Source organism: Zonotrichia albicollis, chromosome 22 (genome assembly GCF_047830755.1).
Source record: "Zonotrichia albicollis isolate bZonAlb1 chromosome 22, bZonAlb1.hap1, whole genome shotgun sequence".
Classification (NCBI taxonomy): domain Eukaryota; kingdom Metazoa; phylum Chordata; class Aves; order Passeriformes; family Passerellidae; genus Zonotrichia; species Zonotrichia albicollis.
Window position 1 is genome coordinate 1,687,177 of NC_133840.1, and position 23,295 is coordinate 1,710,471.

The 23,295-nt window shown below is 46.5% G+C and overlaps 1 long non-coding RNA gene across 2 annotated transcripts; it reads right to left on the minus strand.

Moving 5' to 3' along the window:
• Positions 1-1,682: 1,682 nt before the first annotated feature.
• On the minus strand, positions 1,683-23,295 carry LOC113459889 (uncharacterized). 2 transcript variants are annotated; one of them, XR_012583504.1, is made up of 6 exons: positions 22,268-23,295; positions 19,455-19,579; positions 17,691-17,882; positions 12,657-12,732; positions 11,214-11,300; positions 1,683-10,037 (listed from the first exon to the last, which is right to left on the minus strand). It is a non-coding gene; the product is annotated as an uncharacterized LOC113459889 (long non-coding RNA). The 2 variants fall into 2 exon arrangements; XR_003381470.2 differs by lacking the exons at positions 17,691-17,882; positions 19,455-19,579; positions 22,268-23,295 and adding an exon at positions 15,129-17,680.

Genomic DNA, 23,295 nt, shown 5'->3' on the forward strand with positions numbered 1-23,295 from the left:
TAACTGTTTCAACACCAAAGCAAATGGGCACAATTGGAACGTGCTGCTGAAGGGGAAGCTCATTTGGAATGCGTGTGTATCAGTGTCCTCACTGGCACTGGCAGTTTTGCTATTGTACAGATTGTCTCCACAAAGTGTCTCCATGCTATGTAGGCTGCAGTGGAGTCTCCCCAATCGACTTTCTGCCTTTCAGTCAAAAATTGCCAATAACACCTGCTCTGCATTGACTTCTCCAACGTGCACTCAACAGTGATTCATCAAACTCAGCTCACTCCAGCACCCACACAAAAAATATCCCTTGCATTTTAGCACCTTGCACTCACAACCAATGGCACATGACACCTGGCAAAGCCCTGGTGCAGTGTGTGCACCAGCACGAGCTAAACTTGCCCTCGGGTGATCTCAGAATTAGCAGAACTCCATGCATTTGTCCTTCTTTGATGAGCATTTTTGTCCTCATCCAGGCACTGGAATTGGATGTCTATTGTTTTCCAGCAGATTTATCCAGATACTGGATATCCACTCCAAGATTGTGATAAACCAAAAGGCACCACAGAGGGAGAAAGCTCTGTACCCCACAACCAGCTCTTTCATTGTCCATTTCTGCTGGGAGAGACGTGAAAAATACGTTTGGGTTTGTGCTGCATTCAAACTGCAAACAGAGCCAAAATTACTTTTAAACATCCTATTCCATTTACACGACCACAAGGATGATTGTTTTGCATTATTCTCTCAGTCCCTTGTGCTTCAGGTTCCTTTTACCACTCAGACTGTCACATATTCACACATTCACATCCACCTTTAATATGAAAAGTCCAAGAAGGATATTGTGTATAATCCTTCCTGGGCTGCATTTTTAATATATATTAACAAGGTGACGGATACCCTGAGCAGACTGGTCAGGGAAAGAAAACGAAGGCAAGAAATATTCTCAGGGTGTTATTGATTAACTGTTTTTCAGAACAGAGGGAATCATTTTTAACTGGTTTAAACTATGATGGACTCAAGTGGAAAATGCAAGCAGAGTTAGCAAGGAGTATAATTGACTGGGCATGGAACTAAGTAACCTCTCAGCACGCTGGAAGTGGTGGAGCGAGGGGGGTTACAGCTGGGGCTGCTCGGAACCCTGGAGCCCTTTCTTCCCAAAGTGAACTCTGCCAGCAGCCACAGACGACGACAACAAGTAAAGGGAGGGGAAAAAAAAGGAAGGGGAGAAAAAAAAAGGGTCCAGCCACTCAGTTACATGATCTAAATTCTAATCAAACATCATTTAAAGCATGTTTTATTTCAGCCTCTGGAGAGATAGTCCCTCCTGACTCCTCACCATGGCAACCGGTGTCTCATTTCAGAAGTGTCATGCCACATTATCATCTTGCCGGCTCACACACTCCTGCCTGACAAGTTCTCTCTGCCCCTTGTGACAACCGTTCCAGGCTTATGCTGTTTATTTTTGGTGTCAGGCTGGCCCTGGCAGATTGAAAGGCAACCTCAACCCCTTGAACAACAAGCACCACACCCCACTTGGCGATAAGAGATGATTTGAGAAGATATTTGCTTACATGTGTATAAGCAATTTGCCGCACGGCGCGGCCCCGCGTGCCGGCGTGAGCCGCGTGCGTGCAAAGGGGAAGGCGACGGCCGAGCGTGAGGCTGCCTGAGAAAGCAAACAATTCACTGCAGATCCCATCATCAATCCTGTGATTCACACGGAGCAGGACGAAACACGGGCCAAAGAGGAGTTCTAGGGATGGTCTCCTCAAAGGCAGACATTGTCTCTGCAAAACGCCCTTGCTGTGTCACCGAGGAGCGCATAGAGGGACACAGCAAAGGCACTGCACGAAGGACTGGGACACAACCTGCTAGGAATTGCAAAGGAACATCCCAGAGACACTCTGGGCCAGATTCATCTCTGCCCAGCACAGCTCTTCAAACCTCTGCAGAGATTTGTCTGGGCTCTCCTGGTAGGGATCACCAGGCTGTGAGTCCTACCTGCAGAGCTGCTGGGAAAAGCTAATTCCAAATGATGTTCCCAAGACAGCACTGGACAATGACTCTGGCAGCAGTGGCCACACCAGGGCCACAGGGAGGACATCAAGAGCAGGGCTCTGGTCACAAACTCATAGTGACCTCTGGTAGTGAGGAGTGTTTGGGGCAAAGCTGGGATCAGCCATGCCTCAGGAGTTGTTCTCACCTCTTCCAAGCTGCGTGGGGAGGAAGGAGCCCATGGTGGAAATGAACATGGAGGAGGCCAGAAGAGGAATGGTCTGAAGTCCGGCACAGCACTGCAAAACAAGGTAGAAAATGGCTGTGAGAGTTTCCAAACTGAGAGAGCCCAAAGCAGAGATTCTCCAGCACTCACACATCATTAGGGATTTCAACAAGCAGCTCACAAGATGATGTGAGCAGCATCTTGCCTCTACCAAAGCCTGCCAATGTTCACCCAGCACGTATCCCAAAGAGGAATGGCAGCTAGGGCAGGGGATAAAAATTCTCATGAAAAAGTGAGACACGGTGGGATCAAATAACTACACACAACAGTTGTGCTTTTAATTTAATTTACAGGCACATGTCCATGTGGTGCTCTGGTTTTAGGAAAGAGAACCAAGTGTAGTTTACCATGAAGTTTATGTGGGTCACAACATAAACAAAACTTGACCCATTTGTCTCAGAGAAAGAATCATAGACTGGGCAAAAACACACAATTAATTCAGAGGCAATCTTTGATCAAATAAAGAGCTAATTGCAAAGCAGCCTTCATTAAAAACAAATAAACAAAGCAACATGTTAGTTTCATTTTTAATCCATTTTCTGGTAACTGTACCAGTGAAACACAGACTTACAATAGCAAGGGATCTGTAAACAAAACAGAATCATCCCAAGATACACTGGTGGCATTTTACAGAGTTTGGAAGAGTAGAGCTTGTAGATTTTAAAAATCATAAAAGGAGAATTAACATTGATTATGGAGCAGCAATGAAATGCCAGAGTTGCATGTTCCATAAAAAGCTATAAAACCAGTAAATGCTACAGGAGAGTTTTCCAGGCAAGAGCAAAGGAAGACAAGGGGAATATTCCACAATATCCTGACTTGGAATGGACCCACAAGCATTGCCAAGTCCAACTCCTGCCCCTGCTGAGGACCAGTCCAAAAAAAAAGCAGGGTGCAAAACAGGATACCATCACTTCCTGGATGTTTATTTCTTGTTTATTTCTTATTAATTTCTCGTTTATTTCTTGTTTATTTCTTGTTTATTTCTTGTTTATTTCTTGTTTATTTCTTGTTTATTTCTTGCCTTCCCACGCACTGAGACTAAACAAGAAATACTGTGGGCCACTGAATATGGGAATTGGAGTGAGAGAAATCCCTTCTCTAGCCTGGTCTGTGCATTGCTGTAGCTGTTTTTAAATCATAGTGCACAGGGCATGGCAGATACTGAGAGAGACTGGCTTTTCCAGGACACAGATAGGGCTTTCCAGCTTTGTCCTTCCAGAGCAGTGTTTTTAAAAAAATAATAGTAATAATAAAACCAACCCTGGACCAACACCATTGGTAAAAAACACAAAATGAAAATATGAGTGTTGCTGCTAGAGATTCTCCTTGGTTCCGAATTCCAGGTTTACAGCAAGGCTATAATTTTGCAAACTAATAAGATGAAGTTGGTGGCGAAAGAAGGTGGTGGGGAGAACGGAAATAGAGCCTGAGCTTTGGGGGAGAGGAGGAAGGAAAATGCTGATATATTTACTTACTGCAGATGCAGTGCCTATAAAACCTTCCCGGCGGCAGCCGCCCGAGGTGCCAGGCAGACAGCGACAGCAGCACGCTTGGATGAAGTTGTGCATTGTTTAGTGAGAGCAGCAGCACTGAGATTAATAACAACCACTGCATTTTTGGTGCAAGTTACGGGAACATCCAAGGCTGATGGTGTTGAGCCTAGCACGGTGAGTGTGACACTTGTGTGCTGCTACCTGAGTGTCACCCCTGGGCTGTTTGTTGGTTTATTCCCAAAAGGGAATGAATTTCTGGGGTGCTGCCTGACCAACACCACGCGTGGCTGTTCCTGCCAGACAAAGGAACTCTCCTCCCCGATAAAACCTCTACAAACCTCCTGTGAGTGGGCAAGGGGCACCTGTGGAGACGCGTTTAGTGCAGGACCCTGCTTGGCAAAGCCACCGGGGATTGCTGAGGAGAACACTCGCTGTACATCACAAACTCCTTTCGGGGATCACACCCTGGAGATGTCCCGCATCTTTCTAGTGTGCGGGAAGCGGGAGGTCAAAGCCTCGCCGTCCGGGACCTCGTGCGTTAATTGCTGTTTGTGTTTGTTTAATGAGGTGTGGAGCAGCCTCTAGTGGCGGCCGGCGGCCACTTCGGCTGGGCCGGCATGGCGGGTGATCGGCTGAGGGGATGGCGGCCGCCCTGCTCGGGGACCTTCAGCTTCCCCCGCTGCCCACAGAGCCGCCACTCTCCCGCCTTCCTGCCACCCCCACAGAGCCATCACCTTCCCCACAGAGCCATCGCCTTCCCCACAGACCCTCCGCTTTCCTGCCTTCACCTTCCTCACAGAGATAATACCTTCCTCACAGACCCATCACCTTCCCCACAGACCTTCCACCTTCCCCACACACCTGTCCCCATCTTTCTCACAGACTCTCCACTTTCCCTCTTTCTCCACGTCCCCACTTTCCCCACAGACCCTCCATCTTTCCGCCTTCCCCACAGATGCTTCGCTTTCCCACAGGCCTGTTCCTTTCCCGCCTTTCCCACAGACTCTTCACTTTCACGCCTTTCTCATTTTCCCACCTTCTCCATAGATCTGTCTTCTTTCCACCCTCACCACAGACCTTCCACATTACCACCTTCCCCACAAACTCATCGGATTCTTACCTTTCCCACAGACTCTGCACTTTCCCGCCTTCTCCGCCATCTTCCTGCTTTCTCCGCCATCTTCCCGTCCTCCGCCCTCATTGGAAAATCCAACTCACCACATCTGCTGATGGCCCTTCAACGTGCACTTACCCATTTCCGCAATGCTTGGAGTTTTATTTCCTTAAGGGTGTTTGTGTATGTCAGAAATCTCTCATGGAAACTTGTTGCAGAAACACAGAAACTTGCCCGTGTGGTGTTTGCGTTGAGCTCTTGCCCGCTGCTTCCCCACCCAAGCCAGGCGCCCTCAGACTCTGGCTGGGTTTGTTCCCTTCCTCTTATCCCTGTGCCTCCCTCAGTTAAATTCACCTCAATAATCACCTGACTCTGAAATTCTCTGGCATCACGCTATCTCCAAGCACAAGCAAGTGCATCCTTACTCGGTGGCAAGAACCCATCAGCCACTTCCATGTCCCTCACCCATCACCTTCACTCCAGATTACACTTTCCCACTGTGTTTTATCCAACCTTTCCTGCCACAGCAGAAATTATATCTTTTGGCTTTTCCCTGGCCTGTGATTTGCATTAATTCCTCAGAAAGCTGCTGTCAGTTTTGTTCTCCCTTTATTGGCATGGATCCCAATTTTTTAAAATCCTTGATGGTTTTCCTTAATTAAGCTCATAATTTCTCTTAACTGTTTCTCCAGTGCAACTCCAGATTAAAACACACTTTGGCCTCCTGGCAGTGCAAGGCCACCTTCTTCTGAACCACCACCTTTCCTTTCTGGAAAGCTTCCTTGGACTTGACACTTGTAGGATTTCTCCATTACTGCTCTTCAAAGAGGTTCTCATTTCCCTCAACAGATTTTTCATGTTTTGCTGACTTGGCTCAAAATCCTGAAGGGGGTTTGACATGGACCACATGCTTTCAGGGTCTTTTAACACTCTTAATTTCTCCGTCACCTCTGCCCAGTTTCCTTCAATATTTCTTCTTTATGCAAAAGGATATTTATCTTTCACTTTGGCATCTGCCCTGCCACCCGCCTTTGTGAACATGAAGGAAAAACTGTCAGGGGTTTCTTTTTTTATGTTCTTTTCCTTACACAATGTCTATCAATAACTCTCAGCAGCTTTTAGAGTCTTCCCAGTGCTGATCTATTATTCCTTTGGCCCATGCTACATTTCTTATTATTTATTATAACCATTTTCACCGTTTTCCCTTCATTTCCCATGACGGCTCATCTCGTCACTTCTTTTGCTCCTTGCTTCATTCCGAATTTGCAGTTCCAGGACCACATGTTGGCACATCCTTGTTCCTCCTGGCAGGCAGGGCTGCAGATCTCCCTGGCAGGCAACCAGCCATGCAAGGTGGGAGAATTCAAAGGCAAAATTCAGACAGTTTTGGTTCCACACATGAGAGGGAAGGCAGCGAAGACCTTGTGCTGACTGTGAAACACAGAATCACAGAATGGTTTGGGTTGGAAGGGACCTTAAAGCCCATCTCATCCCACCCCTGCCATGGCAGGGACAACTTCCACTGTCCCATGGTGCTCCAAGCCCTGTCCAACCCGGCCTTGGGCACTTCCAGAGATCCAGGGACAGCCATAGTTGCTCTGGGCCATTTTATACCAAGTGTATATATCACACAGATAATACCATACATTGCCTCTTGGAAACCTACTCTTGTATATTTCCCCCTTCCTTCCATTTTATTTTGATTTTCTTCCAACTTGCCACTTCTTTTTCCCCCAAGAAAAATTTCTCAGTTCCCTTTCCTGAAACTCAGCTTGTTTTGTGTGATAGCAGTCACAGACTGTGGTCGCTACCTCTAGTCAGCATAAGTATCAGCCAGAATGAAATCATAGCTGTGAGTTTTAGTTTATATTCCATGTACACTGTGAGGGTTCTAAAAATCTGTGAACCTCCGTAACTAATGCTCCCATCCCTCTCAGCAGAGCTACATGAGAAAAAGGTTTGCCTCTGTGAATTTGCAATTAGATACCAAGAGAATAAATCACTCCTTTTCCAAGAAGCAAATTGCCCTGGCCTATGTAAACAAAATCCCTCACCAAAGGCTGTTTCAGATTTTTTTTTTCTACCTGCAACTTTCAGTGAAATCTTCTTTGGAAACCCTCTTTTTTTTTTTTTTCTCCCCGTTATCCTCAGCTGAATTTCCTTGTAGCTTATCTCTAGTTTTTAATAGCTGTGACCACCTTAACTCCTACAAAAGTAAGTGCTGAAAAGCCACAGCCCTGAGGGTCAAATAGAAATGTTCTTTATTTATAGGGAGCACATTTAACTGTCACACAGTTCCTGCCCATTTTTTGTGTCACCATTATTAATAGTTTTCTCCAGCCATCCCTGCCTCTGTATGTGCTCGGCGTTTGAGGATGAGCAGCACCACCTTGGACACTTCGTGGGACAAGGAAACCAATAAAAAGACATTCATGAAAATGACCATACCCAGGGAGATAAAATATCATTATGTGAAATGGATTTGCTGGCAGTCCTCACCAAATTTACCACCTATTAAATTATAGAAACCATTATTCCTTTATAGAAGAAAGTCTGAAACTTTCCCTCAAAGATATGTTTTATTGTTTTAAGTGGGGCTTGAACGCCTTTTTTTTTTCCTTGTGATAAATTCCCACACATGAATTTTCTTAGCTATACAACAGGTCCTTGTCCTGCTAATAATTCTATTGATCAAACAGGGCAGTACTTCCCTTTTCTGCACTCCCAGGAATACTTTCTGCAGGTGCCCAAGGGAAGCCTTGCTGCCAATTCCCAGCGGATGCTGGCACAGACACACATCCAGGAGGTGAACGTGGAGGGGAAACACGAGAAAGGCTGATCCCCTTTGATCACCAAGCATGGAAAATCTGGATGCACCTCTGCAAACAATATTTCCCCCCCTTTTTCCTTTTAAAACTTTGAAACACCTGCAGTGGGAAACAAAAGGTTAATTAAAAAGAACCCCAGTCTTTGCACTAAACTGATTGCTGGGACTCCTGCCAGCCTGGGAAGGTTAAAGAGCTCAAGCATGCGTGGGCTGCGGGGGGAATGGCTAAAATTTACAGCCAGCTCCCTGGAAAGTCACAGTTCAGCTGTTCTCCCGGAGCAGGTGCTCATGGGAGCGGGCCTGTCCCTTTCAAAGCGTGAAGATTGATGAAGCCTTCGCTCTCACCAACTGTAAATATACAACCAGCCTTGTCAGAGCAGGTTTGTAACATCACTTGCTGACAGCAAGAAATTTTTTTAAACCTCCTAAACACACACACACGCACGCCTACCCCACACAGGCTCACACACACGCACAAAAGTACTAAAAAAAGGGATTTTCCCAGGAAACAGATGAAAGACAATAAATGAAATGGTGGGAAAGGCGTTTTGGTTTTCCCTACTCAGAGAAGCAATAGATAGAGGACATATGTGGGGGGATTTCATCCTGTCCTTCAGAAAACAGGCAACATCTTCCTCAACCTGCGCAGCTTGTGGGCCAGTGCTGAGAGGCAGCTCTGGAACTTCTGGAGGCTGAAATCAGCAGGGCTGTGATGGAGGACAAGAAATCACAGAGATGATATAGCTTAAATCATCATTTTACACTGCCCAGGTGCCTGCAGGCTGAGGATTTCTAATAGGGTACAGAAAGGAATTACCTGTTCCTTACAGATAGGAATTACTCCTTACAGATATAAATTCCTTGTTCTTACACTCAATAAAATTCTGCACATTTGTGTTTAGATTGGGATTTTCCAAGAGGGGAGTCCCACACAGAAAAAGCACAGCAAACCCATGATGCAGAGGGTTCTCAGCCCTGGGGTCTCCCTTTCTGCTCTTACCACTATGCAGATAATGCAAACACTCCTCTCCTATAATTAGTGGTTTCACTCCCTGAAGGCGCCAGGCAGAGGTGAGTCCTCAGAGAGCGTTTTCACCCAGAGAAGATTGTCCTTCCTGATTAGCTTGGGATGGGTGTTCTGGGCCTGGATAATTGGGTAAAGGGCTCAACAACACCCTGCAGGCACAGCTGCCTCGCAGGACTGAGGGGAGATGTGATGTGAGAGGTAGTAATCCACAGCAGAGACACACCAGCAGGACAGAGGCGGCTGCTTCTTCAGAGAGGAAATTATTTCCATAATAACTTTGAAGAGTTGCAGACAAATCCAGCAGGAGAGAATAGTATTGGCAAGGCCTCCCTAAAGCCTCTGGAAAGCAGACAGACTGAATTCACTCCTGACTTCAGTGACTGAATTCCTTGGATGATTGGAAGCAGAATTAATATTCTAGTATGAGTTCCTTTACTGTCCCACTCCAGGATTCATTTTTAGCATTGCAGTCAGTTTAACTAAAATAATTCCTCAACATCCTTTACTCAATTCTTTCCCAAGGAAATTCCATCTGTGTTATCAATTCTCAAAGGCAAAATTTCAGGGTAATAGAAAACCTTCGGCCTAATTTCCTAAATTTCTTAGGTTTGGTATTTCCAGTGCAGTGTGGAAGGATTAAATTGGTGATTTTCGGAAACATCAGTACATTTCAAACACCCCAAAATTTAACTAGGGAAAACAATCAGGTTTTGCTTGATGGAGTTTTGGAGTTTGGTTTTGCATCACTGCTTTTGTTTTACTACTACTCTCCTGCTTATTTTTAATGGATTAGTAAAGACTGCCGTGCCCTGTAGGCAAAACCTGGCATTGGGTGATTTCCTGAAATTTTCCAAAAGCCCTTTGATTATCTCAATCTACAAGAGGAAGAAATCTCACCACACCCAACAAAGCCCCATCAGTCCTCACTTGCACACAGACTTGTCCAGCACAGAATTCATTTGCATTTCCTCCAAGGCACTTCCAGGATGAACACACCTACGACAAAATCACGCAGCGGAGTGTTTGCAAACTGTCACATTCTCCCTTCTGCTTTCCCTCCTCTCCAAGTCCTTGACTGACGTGGCTGTTTGAATTGCTAACACTCAGTGATGAGGACTGTCACTGTCACCTCGGCTGTGTTTACCCAGTGCTGCTCGCAGCGGGGTTCCCTCCCCAGCACAGTGCCTCACACCATGGCACATGCTAATGAAGAGGAAGAGAAAAAGGTACTTCCCTCTCTGCAGCAGCAGCAGCAGTGTAACAGCCCTGATGAATAGGCCAGCCACTGGGAATGCTTCCAGAAGCTGTAAGGAGAGAAAGAAGTAATTTATTGTGAGTGCTACAAATACATCATATACCTGTGAGTACAGGTGACCATCACTTGCTCAAACAGCTGGCGCTGTCCTTGGAGGGAAACACCTCCAAGGTCTCTCTACCACCGTGAGCAGCCAACAGCAAAGTCCTTCTGAGCTTCAGGAAGAGCAGGCATTGATGTGTGCGCGCCTCATGCCTAAAAAGCTTGAAATATGATTGCATTTCCTCAGCAAAATTACATTTGGGTCTTCCCTGAGATCCAAAATGGTTAAAGCAATTTTTCCATCAGCTTCGTTATTACCCTTCAGACAGCGTTGGCACTCACCTCCAGTTTTATTTTGCTTATCCCTTCATTAAACTCTGCCTGCTGATGTTTCAAATCCATGGTTATTTACCTGCTCTGGCCCATCTCTGTCAGCCCCAGATCTCCTTGTCTCCTTTGCCACAGGATTCTCCCTCTGGATGGGGGCAGTGAAAGAAGGAGGGCACCCACCCCCTTCACACATGTCTGAAACCCCCCATCCCACCAGGGCTGCTCCACAGGGTCCCTGCTCTTCTTCACACCTCTGAGATGGAGCTGTCATTACCTGCTCCAGCCTGGACCTGGCTGCCCCCCTGTCAGAGCTTCTCCGAGTTCCCAAGGGGTTTTCAGCCAGCCACATTCCCAGGAGCATAAATGAATCAAGCTTTTTAAAGCCCTGCTAAGGACTGCTCCAGTTTTCATCCACTGAGGAGCAGACCAAACAATTTGCTGGTTTTTACTCCCTTTTGCCAAGCAGTTGCAAGGAGACCAGCCTTGTCTCCCATCCCACTCACCTGTAGCTCCCTGTTCAGAAGTGGTTCAGGGAAAAAGAGGAAAATGAACCCAAATCACTGCTCAGCTCCTGCTCTCCCAGCCTGTCCATCCCACCCAGTGAAACACATGGCATTAAAACCTCTGCAGCTGAGAGGATCTGATTATTTTTATGGAAATTTACTCCAAGTTCAGAAGTGGATCAATGACAATTTCTTGAGCTGGCTCCATTTTGAGTGCCAGAATTGACTTTTGGAGAAGCTGCTTGATTTCTCAGCTTCCCCCCACCAGAAAAGAGATTATTGCATAGGCATGTGATGTAATTCAGCTCCAAATAGGGTCTGGGCCTATTAGACCCCAATATAAAACTCACCCAGGCTCCAAGGAAAACAGCAGAGCTCCCTTCTCTTCCCCTTCTTGTCACACTCAGGCCAGGCAGAGATGGGAGTGAATCCACCTGCTAATATTCCATACAGCACACAGATATAAATGGCAGCTCAGGACGTGGCACAGGAGAGACTCATTTTGGGCAATTTAGTTCAACTACTCCTTTTCCCAGTTCCCCAGTTTGCCCTGTTTCTATTACCCAGCCGTGCCACTTCTTTGCTTTTATCTTGTCCTGCTGTCTGCCTGTCTCTCTGCTCCTTCTCCTTTCTTTTTCCATTTGAAAATACTTTTCCTCTACTTCTACTTCTTTTACTGGAGTACAAATCCCTCTGTTTTCCTCTCACTCATCACCTGCCAGGTCTCTGCAATTTCTTGTGACCACATGGGCAGCAACTCACCAACTTTTTAGCAAACACAAACACAGCCCCTTTACTCCTTCACTTAACACCTAAAAATCATCCTGGGGGCACCAGAGGTAACAAAGATTGAAGTTCTTAATGCAAATTCCTGGCTCCAGGTTAGCACAGTGCAGGGCTTTCTGCAAGGCCTCCATAAAGAGGTTTTTAATTTAGCACTAATAGGGAGGTTATTGTATGTTAAATAAATACTAATTGATTATTTAATATATATGCATTGAGGGTTAACTGCTATGTAATGAGCTCCTCTCCATTAGCAGGGCTGCTGAACATCAATTAATATGGGTTTTATAATCAATTGATATTTAACATGCCCTGTTTAGACTTAATGGGCCAGCATTTCCAAAGTGGACAATGCCAAGAGTTTTTTCTTTTAAAAATTAAAACATATTTTTCAGAAGATTTGCAGTAGGGTGGGAAGTTATGAATGTACTGAAAGATCAGCAAGTCAGCTCTGCAGAACTGGACACAGCAGGGTGAGTCTGTCCAGCCCTGAGAGCTGCATAGGGCAGAAATCTCTGGAAATGGGAGAGGGAAGGCACATTCCCTTAACTTCTGTGGAACCTGGACTTTTTTTATACAGAGAGTCTAGACAGAAAGTGCTGTGCCCCATTTCAAAGCTTTGTACCATGGCATGAGCTGGGCCTGGCCCCCGTGTGATCCCAGCTTTACTGTCCAGTTGCACTGACACACCCTGGAAATGGGATGTGCAATCTCCCTTTTGGAAACCACTGCAAGATAAACATGAGGGACAAGGCTTCCAAGGGTGACCAGGGGATTTAGACACTCAGCTTCCATTTATTTTAATAAGCATCACATCTCTAAGTGTCCCAGCTGCATTTTAAAACATCTCATGGCAAAGACTTTATTTCCCGTTGCCTCTCTTCCCAAGCACACACAGATAAATCATGTGCAAGCTGTTTGTGGTATACACCAGGGAGAAAACAAAGAAGTTTCTAATGAAAAGAGTGATCATAATGCATTTACAGCCATTATCTAACACTATTTCTTACTCAATCTCCTTACTGGCAGCTTTCACACGGTTTCACGATGCAGCAGAGTTTAGCTTAGCTTGCCAAAAAATTCAGCCTGGAAGGGAAAATACAAGGAAGTACATTAGACACAGAAGCCTCAGTTCCCACCTGAGAGCAGCTTATTCAGGTTTGCTCTCTCTGGTCCCCAGCTAGAGCCCTGCACCCCAGCAGCTAAATGCTCCCTGTAAATATTACAATATTCCTCATCAGCAGGGCTGGGGCTTGAGCAGCACCCAGGCAGGGTCAGGATGCAGGTAATAAAGATTGGGAAAAGAACAAAGAGGAGCATGTGGCCAGATCAGGGTTTGAAGTCTACAGGCTGATTGATGTCATCTGAGGATCTGGCCCAGTTAGATCTAATTTTAACATCCTTGACAAATTCCTTTTAACGGCAAACTGTCGAAAGGGAATCTTCTCCCCGCCCCTCGTCCTTCCATCTCCAGGGCTGTTCCCTGTGACAACACTGGTCCCCAGCAGTAATTGGCAGTATCATTCTATTATCACTTATTCTTAAGGCCGGAGGATTTCGTCCCTTGCAATTTTCCTGTTGTACAAATTCCTGTCTATTAGCCCAGGACGTGTGCATGTTCGTGCATTTATTCCCTGCGTGCGCAAGGTTTCAGACAGGACTGAAACCCAAAAGGGCCCTTGTCTTCCCAAAAATTAAAGGAAGCAAGAGATCTAATCACTGATGCCACATCACTGGGGTTTGCAGGAGGAGGTACCTCTGGTGTCTCCAGCAAAACAGTGGCAATTCTGCTCATAAGCATTTAAAATGGATGATGATCCTAATGAACTTAATAGCATCACTATCCAAGGACAGCATCAACTCATTGCCATCCTGCATTTTGCAGAAATAGCTTCCCTTTAAACAGTGTGCCCCTGCTTTGAGCAGTAATGGTTTTTAAAAGTGTCTTAGCACACAAAGGCAAAATCTTTTTTGAAACAGGGTGGAATTGGTTGGTGATTATCACTGAAAAGCTGGCAGCCACCAGCTAACCTTCTAACAATGAAATATGGGAATTTACCTTCATGCTTCAGTGCTTGCTATTCAGCTGTCTACCAGGGTCTAAATCAATGATTCTACACCCTCCACTCAAGGTTTCTCTTTCAAATGCTGCAGATATGACCTTAAGTTCATCATCTAAACAATGCAGTTCACGTTTAATTTCATTAATCTAAGATCTTCCATAAAATTGCAATATGGCACCATACCTTTCAAGTACCTTCATTAAAATCCATGTTATTTCTAAATCCTATGCATATCTATGAGGTCATACGGTGTTTTATTAAAATGGATTTTGAAAGGCTCAGCTCTTTTATCACCAATTGTCATAAGGTAGTTTACAATAAAAAAAAAATTTAAAAACCCTAAATCCTTCCAATCTCTTAGGGAATGAGCGGATTTGAACATTTCTGAAAATTACCACCTGTTTTTTTAGCTTTTTTCCAAAGATTTGGAGAGGGGGAAAAAGGAAATTATTGAACCCTCCTTGTTTATGTATTTTCTATTGTTTACTATGTCTACTGCATTACCCTCTTGATACAAGTGCATGGGGAGGGAGCCTGGGGTGTGCAGAGGGACCAAGGATGCTGCTGTGAGACATTTCACAGCTCAAACTGTAAATTCAGTCCCTGCCCACACACTGAGGCGAGCCAGCAAAGTGGTCCTGCCTTCCCTCCCTCCACCTGGAGCATCCCAGATGTGCCAGGCTGGGTGGGAACAGCTCAGGGATGGAGGAAACAATGCCAGCCTCCCAGGCTTGCTGCACTTCTGGCTTTCAGCAGTAAATCCTGCAAGTGTGGAGCCTACCAAAGCCACGGGAAAACATCTCTGTGTGCATGGACCCCGTTTAGACCTCACACATTCAATAACTGCAGGTAAGGCTGAGTTGGAGCAACCGTTGCTCCCTCTGTAGTTAAACCCGAGTTCAGCACTCACCCTACTGAGCTCTTCTAGAAAAATCCACCCCTCCTGTTAATGCCAAACAGAAATCTGGCAAAACCTAATGCAAACATTGGAGCATTGAGATTCTTCACAAAGGTAAGGAGCACATCAATGACAACATCTGTCCAGACACAATGTTCCATCTCTTAAGCAAAATACTAAGCACCCTGAAGAGACGAAGCTGTCCGGTGGTCCTGCTCTCACCCTCTGCACTGCTCCACTGAGCCTTCAGAAGAGGTGCTGCTACTGGGGTGTCATTTGAGACAAACCTTCCCCAGTAAATATTGCAGGATGACTACCAGAGTCAGCCAGACAAACTCTGACAGTTCTGGGTATCAGAAAGCTCCTTGTGCTGAGCGCCCCGAGCGCCAGGTAACAAGTTTTAATAATTACATATTCATGAGCCACCCCCACTTACATCATGCATATGTATGAATCTATTTTACATAGCCACACCCCTTAGCAGAAGCCCTAATGTGGTTCTTTAGGGTGGGTTTTCACACCTGGTCTCCTTGTTCCTCGCCCCCTGCTTTTCAGCGAGCACAATATCACCATTATTGTGCCCAGCTCCTGCTTTGCCAGCCTTGCAGAGCTGGGCTGCCTCCTGCTTGCGTGTTGCACGGCTTCTGTTTGCCTGACTTCCGTCCTTTATCTGTTTCTGCAAGGCTGTGCTGTTCTGCTGCCCTTATCAGAGCCAGACGCTGCTCTGCTCTGTCCTTATCACTGCCAGGGAGCCATCCCCGGCTGCAGAGCCGCGCTCACGGTGTAACATTACTCTGAAGAAGCAATTACAGCGAGCAGAGCAAGGAACTAAAGACAGGTCACCTAAATGAACTGAGGGAAAAGTACATGAGAAAACAAGAAAATGTCTTCATCACTTTTCAGGCTTCAAATTGGAAAAACAGGGATCAATACAGCAGAACTTCATTTAATGGTGTGAAAAACAATCCACCCCAAGACAGGCAGGAATCACTTATTGCAAAACAAACAGGCCAATTAGGGCTGGGCAGGGCACGGTGGGACACCAGCACTGGGGCCATTCCTGCAGCCCTGAGAGGGCCCACAAGGGATGGGTGCACCAGGGAAAGCTGCTCTGAGGCTTTAAATCAAAATATCCCCAGAATGGGCAGCCTGGCTGCATTTTGCTGAATTTTCTCACCTTGTTTTTATATCCATGCTCCTTCCCACTCAGTTTGAAACACTGGGCAGCTCTGGCTGATGCAAGCACTGACTCCTGGGCTGGGAGATGGAACAGAACCTCTCCCTGATACTCAGCATAAACCTCTGGCAGTGTGAAGCCATTCCCTCCTGTCCTCTCCCTCCAGGCTCTTGTAAACCCTCTCTCCATCTTTTTCGTCAGCTCCTTCAGGTGCTGAAAAGTCACAATTAGGTCACCCTGAAGTATTTATGGCTTTAAAACCTTTGGTGTCAGCGTCCAGACCCCTCAGACCCCCTCCTGCAGAGTGACTGTTCCTGCACAAGAAGTTTCCTCTTCTCTGGAGAAGCAGCAGCTCTGCTCTCAGGACACCCGAACACAGACATCTGCCACGGGAGCATTTTATTGCTTTTCCTGTCATTGCCACTGCCAGGCCCTGGAGCAGATTAAACAGATTAATAGAAGTGATGTAGAGGGAGTGTAAAATCCACCAGGCTCCGCTGTGGGCCAAGGGAAACGGGGAAAGGAGGGTGGAGCTGACATTTGCAGGAGTAACCTCATGTCATTAAAACAAATTTGGCATGAGGGGAAAATATGTTTGCTTTGCACTTCCTAATGGCTACAAGAGCATATTCAAAATCAAATATTTGTAAGGCAGTAAGTCAGTGGTTTTTCAGTGTTTTCTCCTCCCCTTTTTCAGTCAAACATGGTCCCTGCATTGCTGTGTCACAGGGCTGCTGCTTTTAAAGTACATGAGAATGCAGAGTGGACATCAGCTCTAAATCTTAAAATCTAACTGGGAATTTATATTTGTCTTCAGGAAAATAATCAGCCCCAAAACTCTGGATGCATTTCCAGAAAACTGCTACACACTGCAATTTTTCTCTCTTTTTTCCCTTTTCTGACGAAACATTGGTTGTATTTTCTCCTTTTATTTATTGGAGTGCTAAATGGATTATTTCAGCAATAAATCAGGCCCTTTCATTACATTTTTAAGGTGTTGTCACTGTTATGAAGTACAGTGTACCATCAAAATTAAGCTCAGATTGCATTACCACCTATTTTATAGGTAGAGAATTACTTGATGGATTTTTTTTCCAGCAGTCTAAGCACTTTGTGTCTTCTCTTCCAAGCCCATCTCCCTAGTTCCACAGGCATTTTCCTTCACAAACATTGAAATCCTCATGCACATTCTCTCCCAAACACCTTAGTTTTAAAACAGAGGGATGATATTTCTTTTAGCCCAGACTATCCATGTAAAGCACAGGGAATTCAGGGGTGGGAAGAACCTGAGCCCCCATTACAAACCTGGAGCAAAGCAGCTCTTCTGTGAAACCCTACAGCTGGAAGGGGCTGCTCCACTAGAACCACTGGAATCTGAGATTAAAGTTTTACAAAAGGTGTCCTGAGTGGCACCTTTATGATATTATATTTAATATATAAATATATTATATTTAATGTATAAAATATAACTGCTGTCAGGTGTAAAGAAAGGGATCCACCATGCACCCAGGATGCTGCTCCATGCCCACATTGTGCTGTGACCAGGCTGAGCTGCACAGGCCAGACCAGGTGAGCAGGATTTTGGGTCACACAGGTTAAATTCACACCACTGACTCCAGCCCCCTTCTCCCAGAGCTGCCATCCCGCTGAGTTTAAGGGGGCACTTCAGAGAAGAATTTCTTGTAAAGTTTCAAAGCAATAAACTTTTCAGCATTCCTCCTCCATGCCTTTAAACTGACACTAACATTTTTGCCAGGAGTTTTAGAATCCAGAATGTCCCAAAAGAAATTAATAAAGAGTGTCTCACCTGAAAATTATACAACCCTCTCCAACCTCCACCGTGCCTGTTCCTTCTGCACCCCCCTGATGTACACTGGGAGCAATCCAAAGAAATTAGTGACATTACCCTCTGGTAGCCTGGTGACACTTATGTTCCAATCTTCAGAAAAGTGACTGCAAATCTGGCTGGTGCTGCAGAAGTAATTTTAGAAAACTAGCTGCTGCACATTATGGGCGATACTTTGTGAGCTGCGTGTGTCAGTGACCCACTGCTGCATCCTCTGGCAGAGCTGCAGAGCACTTCATCCATCTTGCCTTTCTGCCAAGACAAAATCTTATGTATTATTTAAACCTTCCCTTTTTTCTCCCCCTTCCTCTGATTGTCCAGTTCAGGGACAATGTCCTGCAGCTCTGTGCAGGGCCTGGGGTCAGGGACTTGGCCCTGAGCTCCCTCTGAGCGAGGTGCTGTGGCTTTGCAGGCTGCAGAACTTGGCACCTGCCAGGAAAAAGAGCAATAATTTCCTTTTAGTGCTTCAGGCTGACTCTCCCCAAGTGCCAGAGGATGACGTGAGTGCTCAGAGCTGGTGGGGAAGGGCCGGGCACCAAAAATCCCAACTATTCCCAACTCCAAAGTTTTCTTCCTCATTAAAGACAGAGCGGAGGACCAAGCTGCTCAAGGAGTTAAATGTATTAAGCAATTTACAATTAATATAGAACTCATTCCAGAGATATCTACTAGAGAGTACAACAGGGCAATTAACCCACTAATACACTAGGCTATTACATCGCTATGTCTCTTATTTTAGCCTGAGGTGATTTGAAACGCATTGGATTAAAGGATATTACAGGAGATAGCATGAAAAATAGCTTAATGTAATGAGCCATCCCGTGATGTCTGCTATTAAAGATGATTTGCAGTTGAAAACTACAACATACAGTAGTTCAGCCATTTAGAAACATGAGTGTATTTAACCCTTTTCTGGCCTGTGTGTCCCTTACTGGAGTCGGTGCAAGAGTTTCTCCCTCTCCTCCCCCTCACTTCAGATGCCTTTATCTGAGGATTATCAAATGCACCTTATTAAAGTACAATAGTATCTTTGGGAGATTGGTGCCTGAGGTTGATAGAAAACCAGTAATCTGCTAATAACTTTTAAAAATAGATCCCCGAGAGAGTAAATAGGCTATTGGACTGGAGACACGTCCCCGAAATGGGAACTTGTAACAAATTTCTCTGCTAGCCTGAGGCCTGTCATATCAGTTCCAAACGGTGACCCAGGCACAGCTGGGAAACAAAAGCACCTTATCTTAAAATCTATAACTGCACAGAAGCAGCAGCAGCCAGGGAGGGGAGGGCGAGCAGCTGGAAAAGTTCCTGCCACGGAGGCTGCTGGCTCCAGTTCCCAGGAAAAATCACAGTGCTGGGAAAGCAGTTTCCACCTGGACAGTGTGCATTTCTCTTTCTCTCATTTCTGTGCCTTCCTCCCCGGCTGGAATCGCAGGGAAATCATTGAATTTGTGCTGTCAGGCGTGATGGGTTTTGTCTGTGAGACAGGTGAGGCTCTGCATACCCCAGGCACAGGCTCTCTCTCTAACAACCCCATTTACACAGAAATAGAGGTGAACAAAACTGGCACTTATTTTCCCACCAGAAAAAGGGAGGGTTGTTTCCCCACGTCTCCTGTGGAAAAGTTTTTCTTCTACAAACAAGAAAGAAAAAAAAAACCCCATGCACCCCATTAAAGACATCCCAGGGGGACTTGGGGAAGAGCTGTACATATAAAAATATTATGAAAAGATGAATTTTCTGGGCAGATTTGCAGCTGGGTGAGGCATTACAGAGCTGGGTTATCTCACCTGCCTCGAAAGAAACAATCCTGCAGCCACTTCTCACCTTCCCTACCTGCCATCATCTCCTTCCCCATCCCATTTTGTCACTGCAGATCTGTGGCAAATACTGGATCTCCCTTTTTTTCTTTTTGTTATGTCCTCCAGCCTTCTCAGAGCAGCATGTCCTCCCTGAAACCCAAATAAAAGCATTTGGTTGTAAAAATAGTATTTTTTAGAAGGATCAAATGAGGATTTCCACATTTGCATAAAAACAGAAAAACAATTAGCAGTGCAGAACAGCCTGAAGTGATTACACGTCTCTTGGAAAGCACTGAGGTAAGGCACTCTTCACACAAGGGATAACAATTGGAGGGGTGCTATCAGTACTGCTCCTTCTCTTAAAAAAACATGTGAAGAATGGGGAAAAGAAGGGGAAAACAAAAAATAAACAAACAAAAAGCACTTTCAGGCTGAGATCCTCCTGGACCTGAGCTGACACATTGCTGCACCGAAATGGTAAGGGAAGACAAGAAAAGAATCCATTCCCCAGCTGACCTCCCTCTGCATCCAGCATTTTAAGCAGAGGGTGGTGCTTCCCACAGACCTTTCTCCAGGGGTAGGCGGGTGCTGGGGCCCTCTTCTAATCACAGAACTTGTCATTGTCACTTTGGTGCCAGCAGGTGCCAGGAGCAGCGCCCAGGCTGCCCGTGCAGCTCGATAGGAGCGCTGCTGTCCATCCCCTGCTCGCAGGTGCCACACAAACCTGTCACTGCTCATTCCCATCCCGGCCAGGCAGTGATGTGGGGGAAAGGGAGAGGATGACCAGGGCTCTCTGACCTTTTCTCCTCCAATTTGGCTGCCGTGCTGGGCGAGGAGGGGGTGGCAATCACAGTACGTGGAACCGACAGGCTCATCTGGGTGTCACGGGCTGACGGCGGCAGTGGCAGTGTCACCCTGCACGGGGACACCCTGTCACTCTGGTGGGAGCAGCTCTGAGCCTTCCCTCTGCACCCCACTGCTGGCCAGGACAGGATTGTTTAATTGTCAGCACGTTCATCAACTCTTGCTGCTCTGTGCATTGTTCTTTTCCGAAGGGGATTCAGTGTCTGCTGGCAAAACTCCTCCTGGAGGGGTAAAACTGAGATCTATGCACCACTTTGTAAATCAAAATGAGGATCTGAGATGGGGAAACTGAGGCACAGACAGCTAATGGAGATTTCCCAATGCCATGCCCTGCTCCCTCCAAGGCTGTCCTGCAGCCAGGGGATGGACAGATGGACACCCAGAGACAACCCCTGTCCTGTGCCTGCCTGTTCTGCAGCCACAGGATGGACAGATGGACACCCAGGGACAACCCCTGTCCTGTGCCTGCCTGTCCTGCACCCACGGGATGGACAGATGGACACCCAGGGACAACCCCTGCCCTGCAATGCCCACCCTGTGCCACCCCCAGAGCTGCCCCAGCTGTGCCCACCCCACAGAGGGAAGAGCAGAGGTGTCAGTGTCCCCACAGTGCTGTCCCCAGCTCCTCCTGGTCCCTGCCATGAGGGGAGCAGGGCCCAGAGCACCCAGCCAGTTCCACAAGCAGCCAGCCCAAGGCACTGCACTGTGCTGATCAGCAGAGCAGTTAATTAGCACAAATTCCAGCAGTAAAAATGGCCAGACAGGAGCACTCAGACAGCAGCATCTCTTACCAGGTCAATCCCGAGCTTCCAAACTCTTCTGTGCCTTCAGGTCGTGGGATGCCCCTCAGTGTCCTTGGTGTGGCTGATGCTGAGCACAGATTTTGGCCACGGGGGCTGAGCCTGCTGCAGGCAAAGCTCTGGAGCTGCCCTGGCACAGCTCAGCCCTGGCACCACAACCCCCCCAGGCCTGCCCAAAGCCTCTGCCCTGCCCTTGGATGGGCACTGCAATTCCCATCCCTCCAGGCAGCTCCTCCAGCTGGCAAACACACCTGGGCTTGGGAGGGGATGGGGTATGGAGAGCCAGACACCACATTACAGGGGATTTTTGCATTTGCTCAGTCCCAAAGCATCAAACCCCACACAAACCAGCAATGAGCAGCCATGGCATCTCTGGAGTTCCAGGTGAGAGATGCAGGAGTGAATATTCCTGCTTGGCATGAGGCAAACCAGCTGAATTCCCCAATGCTTGACTGGAAAAGTGCAGGAAGGCAAAGGGGGAGAGGGGAGAGAAGTGAGGGAGAAGGGTTTGTACAGAAAACTCCCTTTTTGGAGGGTAGGAGGGATATTAGTTGGTAACAGCAAGAGCAGAGATTTTTGCACTCCTATAAATCATTATTACTGGATGTCCCTGAGGGGATGAGAAGAATGAATCAGTTACATGCACACACAATGCCAAACTTTTAGATGGAGAGAAAAAAAAGAGAAAGAAGAGAGGGAAGAAAAAGGAGAAAAGAAGAGAGAAGGAAAAAGGGGGGACATAAAAAGGAAAATAAAATATAAAAGATGGGGGAAAAAATAAGATAAAAAGAGGAAATAGGAAAAACAGAAGAGGAAAATAGAAATAAGAGAGATAAAGAAGAGAAAAAAGTGAAAGAGAAGGAGACAAAGGCAGGAAAAAAGGGAGGAAAAGGGAGAGAGAACAAAAGCCAAAGGAGAAGGAGGAAAAGGACAGGAAGAATGAGTAGAAGAGAATGAATGAACTTTGGAAGCAATTTATAATTCCTTTCACTTACATCACGAATTGAACATGCAAAAAAAAAAATAAAAAAAGAAGGAAAAAAAAAAGGAAGGAGGAAGGGAAAAATATTCAGCCTAGCATGCAGATTATCATTTGAAAAGATTCTGTTGCCATGTTTTTGTCCCTGGGTGATGAAAATGAAATTGTCTGATGTGTGCGCCGTGTTAGATTTACCTTTGCAGGGTTCACCCACAATCAGTAGAGAGGGGTCATGCCACAATATGTCATCTCACAGCTCCATCACACCAACTCCAATTTATACGAGGAGGTATTATGCATTTCAAAGGAACCCCCTGCGCGTGGCTCTTGTTACTGATCTATATCACAGCTCAGCTGAGGGAAGATTAGTTCTGCTGCAAGGGCAACCAGACTTATTTGTTTATGATTATATTCTCCTTAAAGACGCACCATTCCTTTTTTTTTTTTTTATGTCTAATTTAAAGTGTGCATTAAAGGGGCTGGGGAGGGGGTGGGATGTAAAAGGTGAGAGAATTCTGCACTCTCCCACAAGGAAACCTAATAGTCTTAGTCTCCCATGCATCCTGCTCATTAAAAAAAAAAAATCTCCATTTAAATGCAAATTTGAGTTTTAGCTGGGGACTCCCCCAAAAGCCTCTCTCGGAAGCACCAGGGAAATAGGATTCAGAAGCTAAAATGGCTGACAGCAGTGGAACGCCCGTGGAAAACGCTTCCCATCATCCGAATCCCCTGGTCCTGCTCGCCGCCGGTGCCCTCGGGCAGGGCTGGGGCAGCAGCGCTCCCCTCCCGTTCCACCCCGGGCAAACGCCATGGAACTCCCGAAATCAGCCTCGAAACTCCCAAAATCAGCCTCGAAACTCCTCGTTGCTGCTTCCAGCATCGCCTTCCAGCTCCTGCCCGCTGCTGCTCCATCAGCGCTTTCCCACCGAGCAGCGATCGGCGTGCGGGGATGTGCGAGGCTGCTCCCTCCCCATCCCCAGCGTGCCTCGGATTTTGGGGACACCCAGAATGTCACCGAGAAGCTGGCACTGATTCGGGTTTAGGGGGAGCCCTGTAACGCTGCTGGCATTAAATCAGTGAATTCTAAAAAGTTTTTCCCCATTTGTTTGGTGGGGAAAGACGCAGAGGGAAAGGATGGTGGTACCCACCTGGTGCCTGCCTGCACTGGGAGATGCCCACAGCTGTCAGGCAGCCCTGGAGGAAAAATAACCATAAAAACTAAC